This window comes from Rhipicephalus sanguineus, chromosome 6 (genome assembly GCF_013339695.2).
Source record: "Rhipicephalus sanguineus isolate Rsan-2018 chromosome 6, BIME_Rsan_1.4, whole genome shotgun sequence".
In the NCBI taxonomy this organism is placed as follows: Eukaryota; Metazoa; Arthropoda; class Arachnida; order Ixodida; family Ixodidae; genus Rhipicephalus; species Rhipicephalus sanguineus.
The window spans coordinates 97,985,882-97,997,311 of NC_051181.1; the positions used below are offsets into that span (position 1 = coordinate 97,985,882).

Genomic DNA, 11,430 nt, shown 5'->3' on the forward strand with positions numbered 1-11,430 from the left:
ACAAAACCAAGTAAACCGAAACAGTAAATGAAAAAAAAAACAGACTAAAAGGCAATATTAAATTGTGCTGGAGTATTACGTCCCAAAAACACGATATGATTATGAGAGACGCTGTAGTGGAGGGTTCTGGCCATTTCGGCTGCCTGTGGTTCTTTAACGTGCACCTAAATCAAAGCAACCAAACCTCTAACATTTTGCCTCGATCGAAATGCAGCCGCCGCTGCCAGGATTCAGTCCCGCGAACTTCGGGTTAGCAGTCAAGCACTATAGCCTCTGAACAAAGGCGCGCATTGGTGCATTTTTGAAAATTACGATACGACGGTAAGAGTGCGATGGATGCGCGAGTTAGAATGACCGGCATGTGTAACAGTATAGTGAATGTACCATAAAGCGTAAATACGAAGTTCACTGGGGCATCAGTTAGGAGCGCCTACCATCGCTGCGTCTCTAATTTATCGCAATTACGCACTTGTCAAGCACAACATCATCGCTTCAAGCTTCGCTCACAGGACATAGCAAATTAAAACGAAATAGTTGCCCCCCAAAGTCAATGCGGACTGAATCCGCGCCTGTAGGTTGACTGTCGCTTACCGTACAAGCTAACCATTATCGTAGTCTAGAAGCAACGTGGAAAAAATTTCCTTTTGTTTTTATTAGACGACACAGTGCTCATTACGATGGCAGCTAATAATCATGTTTTTTTATGGCAGAGGAACTGAGGATCGCCGGATATATTCAGGCATCAGTCGGGAGTGTTTGAAGCAGATGGCTCTTGTTCAAATACTATATATTTCAAGGAGCTTAGAGCAATCAAAACCGTTAAGGAAACTACTGATTCCCAATTATAAGCGACATGGTGAACGATGTGATATTACAGTCAGGCACACATAATAAAAAACAAATCAGATCGCAATCACGCACATGTATTTAATATACACAGAAATGTGAATGAGAATGCAGTAGCAAATTTAGGTACATTAGAGGCTCCATATTTCTAGATGTGGTGTCTAGATGGAAGCTAAAGAAAAGTGAAAATGAAATTAAAAAAATCTCAATCATGGTAAAGTTACCCTCTCGTAAAAACAGAAAAAGTACAGGGCTATCCATAATTACAAGTTCCACAAAATTCGCTACTTTTCTGGTCGGTAAGCGATCAAGTAAATCCATAGTGTAAACAAAGACCGTCGTTATGAAATTTCTCGGGCCAATGGAACCTTAGTAAATAATAACAAAAATCGATACATGCAGTATGATTCACAGCGCTGCCCGTCTTCAATATGGCGGCGTTTAAGAACAATTGGGAAAGATGAGACGTAAATATTCGACATAAATGTTTCTTTGGTTGCATATTTGGTAGCATATTTGGTAGCATATTTTGTTTGTAGAAGGAAGAGTGAATGACCGAAATATTATTTAGCATTTTGGACCCAAAAGTGTTAAATCTTACCTTTCTCAATTACCCAAAAAAGGCATGTGTAATTTGCTTTGGCGACCTATATATTTTCTTGTAATTTTAATTTCTTCTCATTTTTAATGTTTCAGATTTAGTGGCAACAGTTTATTTTATTTATATATATATATATATATATATATATATATATATATATATAATCTTAATTAGTAAAATTTGCTTTTCGAAGCGGCGGAATCAGACGTAATAAAAGTAACCCCCCTCGAAAAAAATTGCTCTAATAATACGGAATGCCAGTAGAACTACCAACATGCTTGCGCGTAGTTCGCAGAAAGTTTTCAGTGACTTTTATGTTATCCTTATAGTTCCCATTGGCCGCATGTAGTCCTTCTGTCAAAAGTAATATGCATCATAACAAATGTTCTAATGAACTAACAATGCGAGCGTATTGCTTGGGAGGAGCTATATTTTCTGTCAGGGTATCGAAGAAGCATGGCGCAGTGAAAGCGATGTGGCCAAACTGTTCTACCAAACACAATTCAAATAACATCTATACAAGCATCTCGGCGAGGGCTGCTGTAGTTGGAGTGGATCATGAGCCGGGCATTCCGCGCCGATACTAAGACAAAGATAGGCGCGTTCTTGTGCTATAGAATCAAGAGAGCTAAGGGGCCTAGTCGTCCCACTTGCTGCTAAAGCTATCTCGTTAGAGCTTCGTGGTTTCCCTGCCCCTAACTAGGACGCTCACCCCGTCTCTTCCGTGGCAGGGCCTTATCATCCCCAAACAACGGCGTCGATCGATTGCTTCATCAACCAATACGCAATTCTAAAGCTACAACAATAACGCCTCTGAATTCGGGACTAAATGATATATTTCTATCCTTACCATCATTTCGAGCACTTTATTTTATAAGGAGTCAGCAATAAAATGGCGAAACTCGTAGTTCTCTGACGCCACTTCCACTAACATCTAGACTTTGAGGTATGGTCATCCGCGCCTTATGACGTTGTGTCACACACAAATTATTGAAATGACGTGTCGTGATGGGTGTGTCTAATCATTAAAATGCATGTGACGGCATTTCTGCACTTGGACGAGCCTTGTTGTAAGCGCACCGGATCAAAGTTCTGCGATTAAAAAAGAGCAACGCAGGTCCGCAGAGCTCAAACTTCTAGACAAAAACAACAATAATTGCGGAGGCCTTCTTGTAACTCTTGCGTTTTTTTTTCGACACCTATGTTCGTTACCCGCGAAGACATGCTCATAATTGGGTGCGCTTTCAAAAGTGGCACCTGTTCTGAGTGATACATTCCTGTCGGCTGTGGATCGCGCAAGGGCAACTGAGGTGTAAGGCTTGGTGATAGCAATTTTTCTTCTAGGCTTATTATTTGAGCGTTTTTCTTCCAATTATTGCCCTTGTCTTCATGATGACTTGACGAATAGTGTTCAGGACCATTTTTTTTTAGTTTAGCCTTCAAGTGTCAGTTGCCAGAGGATGGCTCTGTTCGGTTTTAGGCATTATGTATCTTTTTAAACCACAGAATGTTTTCAGCTGTTATTTTCGGCGACATAAAGCATCAGATCTGATCGATTGTTCCGGCGTCTTAAGTATCGTCAAGAACAGTATTGCTTATAAAACACTCAACTCGGCCCTAAGCAAGTTGTGCCGCCACAAAATGAGGCACAGCTCCTAGCAACAACTAGATCGTTTGAAACATGCTGCCCCCCTGGCACGGATTCTACTTTATAATGCGTATGTAAGATCCTGTAGCGATCCATGAAGCTGTAAACATCTCGAATTAAACAACGCTCAATTCCTATGACAGAGAATTCAGCGTTAATACCATATTTGCACAGGTTTTTCCATCGCCTTAATAATATTACCAAGGAGTTTCATGCAAATGTTATATTCTTTGCTCAAAACAAAGTAGGAGCGGTAAGTGCTGCTGTGTGGATAAGAAGAGAACGGAAAGGCCGGGACAGAAGGTGGGCTCAGTGAATCATCGTAACCGCTTTGTTACTTGTGCTTGCCGCATTGTTTACAGCCTTACACTCTCTTGTGGAAAAAATATGTTAGTCAAACTGGCGCATGCTGCTGAGAAAGGTTGCGTGAGCATACGAAGAGCTTAAATGGTACCACATTATCTCACTTGTGTTCTTATTGTCTAATTTGTGGTCAATTTCCGAGGAAAAACTAGGAAAAAGAAACGAATGTCATCATCAGACTGACAAGTAAACACACATAAAGGCTCGTCTTCAATACAACATTGTATATTTTAAACAAAAGGATTGCGAGGCGGACGAGGTTGCAGTGACGAGGCGACTGACATAGCCTGGACACTGCTGGTGCGATTCTAACGCACGTGCTTGAAGCATATACAGAGGCGACCGGCAGATGTCACAGATGCGCTGGCTGCAGCTCGAGTTCACCGGCCGCATTCGGAGCCCGTACGGGAAACACTTCACAACGTCGACGTGGGATTTGAACTAGCACTGAATTTCATAGGCCGTGATGCTATACACGCCAACACAGGGTACGAAAGTCTCGGAATAAAAGCAACAAGAGATTGCACCAACAGAGGAACGAAACATCCGCCCCCGCAGCAGTCCGTTTCACAGCAGGCAGATAGACGAGTAGAGAGAAATGCTGAGCAGGCAGAGAATGCGCTGAATGCTACGAGCCATGACGTGACCTCCCTCCTCGCAGAGGTGCCACGTTTTGTTCGCGCCAAAAAGGGCTGCACATAAATGTTGCGTCCGCTCGCGGCCGTTTAGCCTATAGCGGGCACATTCTGTCGCTACGAGAGCGTCACGCATAATGGCACGTGAAAGTCCGCTTTATATGCGGTACTTTGCGTTGAAATGTTTATATATCGGACGTTATACAGGACTTGATTTAGAGTACGGATTCGTCATAAACATAGGCGTGCGCAGAGTTCCCCGTCAGGGGGTGGGGAATGTTCATCGCAGCGCCCCCCCCCCCTTACTAAGTCAATGTACGAGGCAGATTTTGCGCCCCCCTCCCTCTTATGTGACTAAGGGGGTCAATGTATGGGGAAGATTTTACGCCCCTCCTCATGAGTGACTAGGAGGTGGCGCCCCCCCTGCCCCCTCCTATGCGCACGCCTGTGGTCATAAAAACGTGCAGAGCGGAGGAAATTGTTTTCGGAGCTTGTTTCCGTGACGTGTGAATAAAGAACTTCCGGTGTGATCTCACGCGGAGCATTCGCGTATTTCGTTGCTAGATTTGACTGGGTGCTATCCGAGCGCTCACTCCAGTATTTTGGCTGCGGCTCAGGATCTCCCAATGGAGAACGTCGTAGGTTCAGTGTTTCTTGGGCTTGCATAGCTTACGAGAAAGAATTAGCACAACAAGAGACGCGTACACTGGAAGAGGAGACAAAGGCCCGCGTAGTTTGTGCCTTTTGTCGTGCTAATTTTTCTCATTAATTATAGCGGAGGACGAAGGCCAACATTTTGGTCTTAAATGTATTTCTCGGGCATTGTTCGAGACTCTCTAGTGTTCCCTGAGCTCACTTTTCTCCCCGGAATTTTAGCTCCCAATAGAACTGTACTTCCCGCTGCACTACGCTTGCTGCCTGCTACAGCCAGAAGCTTCCGACAAACCAGTACAGTTTTTATGCTTGCAAACTATTCTATATAGCTAGTTTATATGGACATTAAAACATTACCAATGTGCGTATCTAATAATATCACAAAGAAGGGGCACCTTAAGCTGTCGTTCCTTCTCGCCGCCGTAAAACGTGCCAGGTTATCGCGTCGCAAGGTTAATACCAAAATATATATCCTTTTTACGCGTTTTTAAAACCAATTACGTCACTCCAGCAACCTTTACGCGTCATTACGGCGCCTGTTTTTTGTCCTATCTTTGTCAAAGGTGCTTTGGTTATAAGCGTGGTTATAAAAAAATTATCCTTTTTCTTAAGCAAACTTGGAATAGAGTTGCATTAAATTATTTGCTGGGAGACGAACCATGCTCCCCTTATGAAAATGAGTCTTGAGTGTCTAGTGTCGACTAGGTGCGCTCCTAATGAGTCACTAGACAGACATTAGACACGCAAAGCCTAATGTCGTTTAACATTAAGTGTACATCGGAGAGTCAAATGACCATGTGCACTTTAATTTCTGGTGACTGAAGTGTTCAGACTTTCAGTTGCCGTTCCTAATGTCAAAACGCGCATCACAACAAAGAAGTTAAATAGCCTTAATCGCCACCGTAAAATCAGTTTATCACAATAGACAAGTTCGTCTTTCAGAGACTACAAGCAATAAACAATTTGTGTTGCAATGTACACAAATATCGTGTTTCAGTAGAATGCGTAAATATTTTACATATATCGCCCATGCACCGGCGATCGAAGAATTGCTGACGACCGCAGCAATGTTCATTATATTACCTGCCGTATAATAGAAGTAAGCATTTCCTTGTTTTTAAAAGGCATGAGTCGATCACATATGCAAATATGAACAGATATGATCAAGTGACACTGCGAACACTCGCTCAGGGGCCCGTGTTGCCCATTTGTCCAGTAGAAATTAACGGAGGAGAGTGGGATTACCCGCACGGCGTCGCGAAGGATTTTGGGGGGCGGAGAAGAATTGGAACTGTGGACAATGGGTGACGTACAGAAAAAAAGTTCGTTATTGTTGTGATAAAAATTAGGGACTGTTCTTATGCATGGTGCACTTACATATATGTCCAAAACAGAATGTTGTTGGTTGCAAAGATACGCGGACAAGCGTTTTTTCCCAACCTCAAACTACTGTCTCTATCTCTCCTCGCTGTTGCAACGCTGGTCAGAAGCAGCCGACAACCAAAGTTCGATTTGGCCCAACGTCGCGTACATCCTTCTCCCGCCCCGCCTCCTCGTAATGTCGTCTCCACGCGACTCTCTTCCGTTCTCCACGGCGTCAACTCCTCTCTCCCTTCACTCCTTCCTTGTCCCATTCACCTCCTCTGTGTGCAACGTTGGGTGTCGCCTATCACACCCTACCCATTCCCTCCTCCTATCATAATCCCTACCTCTTTCTATCCACGGGAGAGGGCAGTAACTTGAAACAAAAAGCGTTTCTTTTGACAAAACAAAATGTATAGTTGTATAACAAAATCGAACAGCCATAACACATTCCCAACATGCACACACGGGTTAAAAAAAGCCATAAATACACTTTTTTTATGTACAGTGACAAATAAAAACAACAACATTGCTTTATTTTCTACGGAGCGCTGTTTGAAGAGAGGGTCAGCGCGCACCAAGGAGATATTTATATTTGTTTTGATTTATGCAGCGTCATTTCGCGTTTTTGCACTTGTGAAAGCGTCGCACCTTTTACGTGCACCTCACAGTCAAAATAGCGCCTTCGTCTTCAAGTGAGCGCTCGTCACCCTCCACCTTTCCCGACGACTCGCCTAGGGAGCTTCTGACGAATTTCACTAGCAAATGGCTGTATAAGCCTGAGACGGCCGCTCGAACAATGAAATGGCCGTCACATGAGGTACGGAAGGTTCACAAACCAAAACTAAATTCGAAACGCGCGCCGAACCGGACTATTTCGCGGAGCAGTACATGTGCAGTAGCTCCGCCCCCGTAGCCTTCCCTTCATTGCCAAGAAAAGTTGTCCTTGGGGTTGGGGGCGCTTTAGTTGTTTGACGGGTGCACGATGCGCGCGGTTTGTGTGTGTGTGTGCCATGCTGTGTTCTGCAATGCTTCGTTACCACGTTTATCGATTATGCACGTTGGTTACTTGATTCAATGTCAAGTGTACCTTCCAAGACGATCTAGGTCCTAGTCTCGTGACTGAAGGCGAGTGCGGACGTACAGCAGCCTTTTGACAAGACTGTCGCCGAGTGTAAGGTACATTGTGGACTGTAAAGCTGAAGAGTGCACAGTGGATGCCTGATTTTGGTAAGTTCTAGAATATTTCTGAATTACACAGCTAGGTTACTTCATTACATGACGTCTTTTACGCAGGAACCGAGTGTGATCGTCTGGGCGGTGTGTTCACTCTGCGGGGATGATGGCCAGAGGAAGGATGATAGACAGGTATGTTTACGCTATACTCAATGCTTTCTGTGCACTTTATACGGTTGTATGAAGCACTCACCATGTGCGTTCACTACCTACAACTGCAACGGGTGGATGAAGGCGCGTTGCTTTGCGCGATACTCCGCTCGCTTCTGTAACGCAAGCGTTTCTGTCATGGCGCTCTTCTTCCTTGGCTGTTTTTCGATTCCAAGAATGCCTGTCGCTCGGCCCGCCCGCTTCCCGCTGCTGCTTCTCTACTCGGGAACTGGTTGACCTTGGGGACGCCTGCGCGATGTATGTGTCGCAGGGAGGGCAACACTCGCCCTTTTGGGCGTAGGGGACCGGAGGGGGGAGGTGAGGTAGGAGGGAAGGACTGAGAGCATGGCTCTTTCCCGGAGAGGGGACGGGTCGCGACCGAGGAGAGAGAGAAAGTGGCCCGCTCTTGGCATTCCGCCGCTCAGAAGCGATCAGGCACTGCGCCGTGCTCCCTATTGGGCTGCAGAAATTAGGTGCCTTTTTCCTTTTCCTTTCGAATCACTATACATACAGAAGCGATCGTAAACCGAAGGAAGAATAATTTGCAAGATTTTTTGTATCCGAGTTGTGATTCTGTAAATAAACTTCTTAGCGTCGTCGAAAGTTATTGAAATCGACTACAGCTCTATACTGCACGAGATCATCGCCTGAAGCTACTTGTACGATGGCTTATCACTTCGGAAATAGAACTGCTTTAAACATAACGTTCATCGCCTAGCCTTCTCATGATGCAGGTACAAATGAAGTAACTTTTCAGGAAACTCAGTAATAATTGGCATGTAGTACGCGGGGAGGAAGATATAAAAACACGCTGCGGCTGCACATGCGCGCGCGGTGCTCTTCAGTGGCGTGTGTTTGTGGCTTTCTCCGCGACTACTGCACCGCGCTTGTTTTTGTTAGAAGTTAGTTGCACTATGGTTAGGATTTTAATCTGACTGTGCAAGGTCGTTGCTACGAGAAACGAACTTGCGTTGGGTGAACCCACTTGAAGATAATACAAGTCAGTGAATTACGTTATATTCTGGTACTAACACCATGTGTACAGTAATTTGAAAGAGCACAAGATGTATATAATTATCAATTCTAGACAAATATGCCAGTTGCGTTTGGCAAGGTGCCCTTTGTTGCAATATTTGTGTTTGAGAAAAATGATGTGAAATATTTTTCCCGTCGTTATATTGTTTCCTGAAGCATACTGGTTTATATTAACAGAAGTTGTTGTAATGGTTAAGCAGCACTGTTCCAAGAGCTTTTATCCACTGTGCTGGGGTGGCAAAAGCACACCTCAATTATGTGCTTATCTAAAGTTCATGTTTCTTTTGTGAGCTTTTCTTAAGGCAGCATGAAACTGAAAAAGCGCTGTTATTTGCAGGTTGTGCGACTAAGACGTAGCATTCATTGTGAGAGTGCTACTTTAATTTTATGAAGTAATTATTATGGGAAACAAATCTAAATTCTCGTATGTAACTATGTGTGCAGAAGTTTAGAGAAGGCTGACAAAAGTGTTTAACGTTTTTTTTTTTTCATGGCTTGCAGCACTACAAATTCAAACCGATATTCCAGGCATTGATTGGCTTTAACACGACTAGAATTACTTTCGTAAACGGCTCAAATTCATCATATAATACAATATGTAAAGCTCGGCATTATGGAGTGTGCACATGGGCCACACATACTCTTATTTTATCAATTTATGCATTTTATATTGTGTAGCAGAGCTGATGTAATTTTCGTCATTTAAATGACCTATATCGTAATCTGCGTTCTCCAACCACATAGTGTTTACTAAGTACATAAGTTTCTGAAAGTTCGGCTTGCAATGGCACCATTACAGTTGTCTGCCATGAGCCGTTGCTCAGGTTATACTTGTTCTTATAGCGCAATCTAAGGCCCTTGCTGGTATATAAACATAGACTTGCCTGAATACATTGTATGTATTGTGTGTGAGCTGTAAGGTCTGTGTGGTGCGCCAACTCATGAATGTTTTCTGGTATCCTTAACATATGTACCCGGTGATCTCACCTGTTCGTGGAACTGAAGCAGACGACAGCTTGCAGACGAAGATGGGAGCGTTCTACCTGTGAGCCTGGTCGAGCTTATATTTTATGGTAGGCATTTGTTTCAATCTTTACAAAGAGCTTCGACATGTTGCGCCTGCTCATGAACCTATTGCAACTTTTTTGAGGGAATTCTAAGATCAAAGAAACAAGACCTTAGACGTAACTCCATTAATGTATACTTGATGCTGGACTTGACCTTCTGTGTTGTTTTCCTGTTTTCTTACAGGATTTGCTGAAAGTTTCTATTGGAAATGCGATATAAAATGCAATTTTGACTAACTCTAACTTCACAAAAGTGCTTTTTGTCAACTACCTGCACGGGGCCTTGGCAGTACATCTAAGTGTTCTAAGGTGCACGATGTGTTGGATAAAGTTTTCTTTGCAACTCTTATATATTTACTGCGATCTTTCGTGCAGGATACACATGCATGGATACACATACATGGATTCCCTACAAGGACCCTGCGCATCAAAAGCAATCTGTCATCAATGTTAAGTAGACAGATTAAACAAAACGAAGATATGACAGGTGTACACCATATTTTTCTTTCATTTAACCTCTGCATGTTTCCCAGTCAATAAATGTTTTATCCATTTCTTTTGTTGAGAAATGTCTTTGTACAGCACAAGTGTCGTAGAAGGTGCATACATGCACTTTTGTATGATGCTTGGCTGCATGTGTATCAACCAGCAAACACATTGTCAGGCACAACTAATATGTGATTCCGTACTATCATCCGGACATATCATAAATCTTATCATGCACTGTAATAGTTCTGTTTCAGGAATGTTATGAATGTCATTGGCCACGAAGCACAAGCTTGGCCGAGGGTCATTGCAAACAGGATGTTTCATGCTCACAAGAAAGTCACTCATAAGGACACATTAGAATGACGGTGGCCAATATGTTTTTGAATGACATTATGAGTACATTAAAACAATTCTGAAGAAATACATTAGAGAATCAAATGAGTGTTGATGTCAAAGGTCGTTTCATGCTCACTAGACTATCACATGTTAATACGCATCGGACTATCACATGTTAATCCGCATCAGACTATCACATGTTAATATGCATCAGAATGATCGGCCAATATGTTTTTGAATGGCATTTCAAATACATTACAAAATTCTAAAGGGACACATTAGAGCGTCAAATGACTGAAATGTCAGAAGTCATTAGACTTTCTTTTTGAACTCATCTCACATTTTCATAAGGGTCTCCCATTAGTCTGGTGAATAACGAACTCCTCCAAAGTGAATGGATAATGCTTGCAGTACTTGTAGAATCCAGTGGTCAGCTACAGCTTTAAATATCATCGCCCGGAAGTGTGAGCTTACCTTGCATTACCCCGATGCTACGCAGCAAGCGATCCTTGCTTCAAAAACAGTTTCACTGAGTTTCTGGGTGCCGCGCAGGACACCATTGCGAACACTTCAGTGCTTTTCCATACGTTTCAATGGCTCAAATAGAGCTTTAGGCACGATCACCAGCTGGCAATGGCACACACTGCACGTTTTCTTTTTCTTTTTCAAGCCTGACTGTACGCGTATAGCGAAAACGACTCATTAAAATAGACTGGATGAGCTTTCCCGAATGTGAGAACTCCTAGCCTCTTTCTTTGTGCGTTTCAGCACAAAAGTGTAGATTGGGATCAAAGTGTCGTTTGGTTATCAATGTGATCACCAATTGGCGGCGGTTGGCTGCACATTTTTTAAGAGAGCAAGTGAACGACGACAACGAGCTATAGCTCGTTGTCGTCATATACATGACTCATACAGTATACTGTATGAGTCATGTATTAAAATCTTTCGCTAATGCACATGGTTTTAATACCTTGCTCTGCATATTTGAACACCGACTTAGCCATTGAA

At 43.2% G+C, this 11,430-nt stretch overlaps 1 long non-coding RNA gene across 1 annotated transcript; it reads left to right on the top strand.

The window, feature by feature from the left end:
- Positions 1-7,033: 7,033 nt before the first annotated feature.
- LOC125759001 (uncharacterized) lies at positions 7,034-9,706 on the top strand. The gene is made up of 3 exons (XR_007416553.1): positions 7,034-7,339; positions 7,406-7,477; positions 9,539-9,706. It is a non-coding gene; the product is annotated as an uncharacterized LOC125759001 (long non-coding RNA).
- Positions 9,707-11,430: the final 1,724 nt, after the last annotated feature.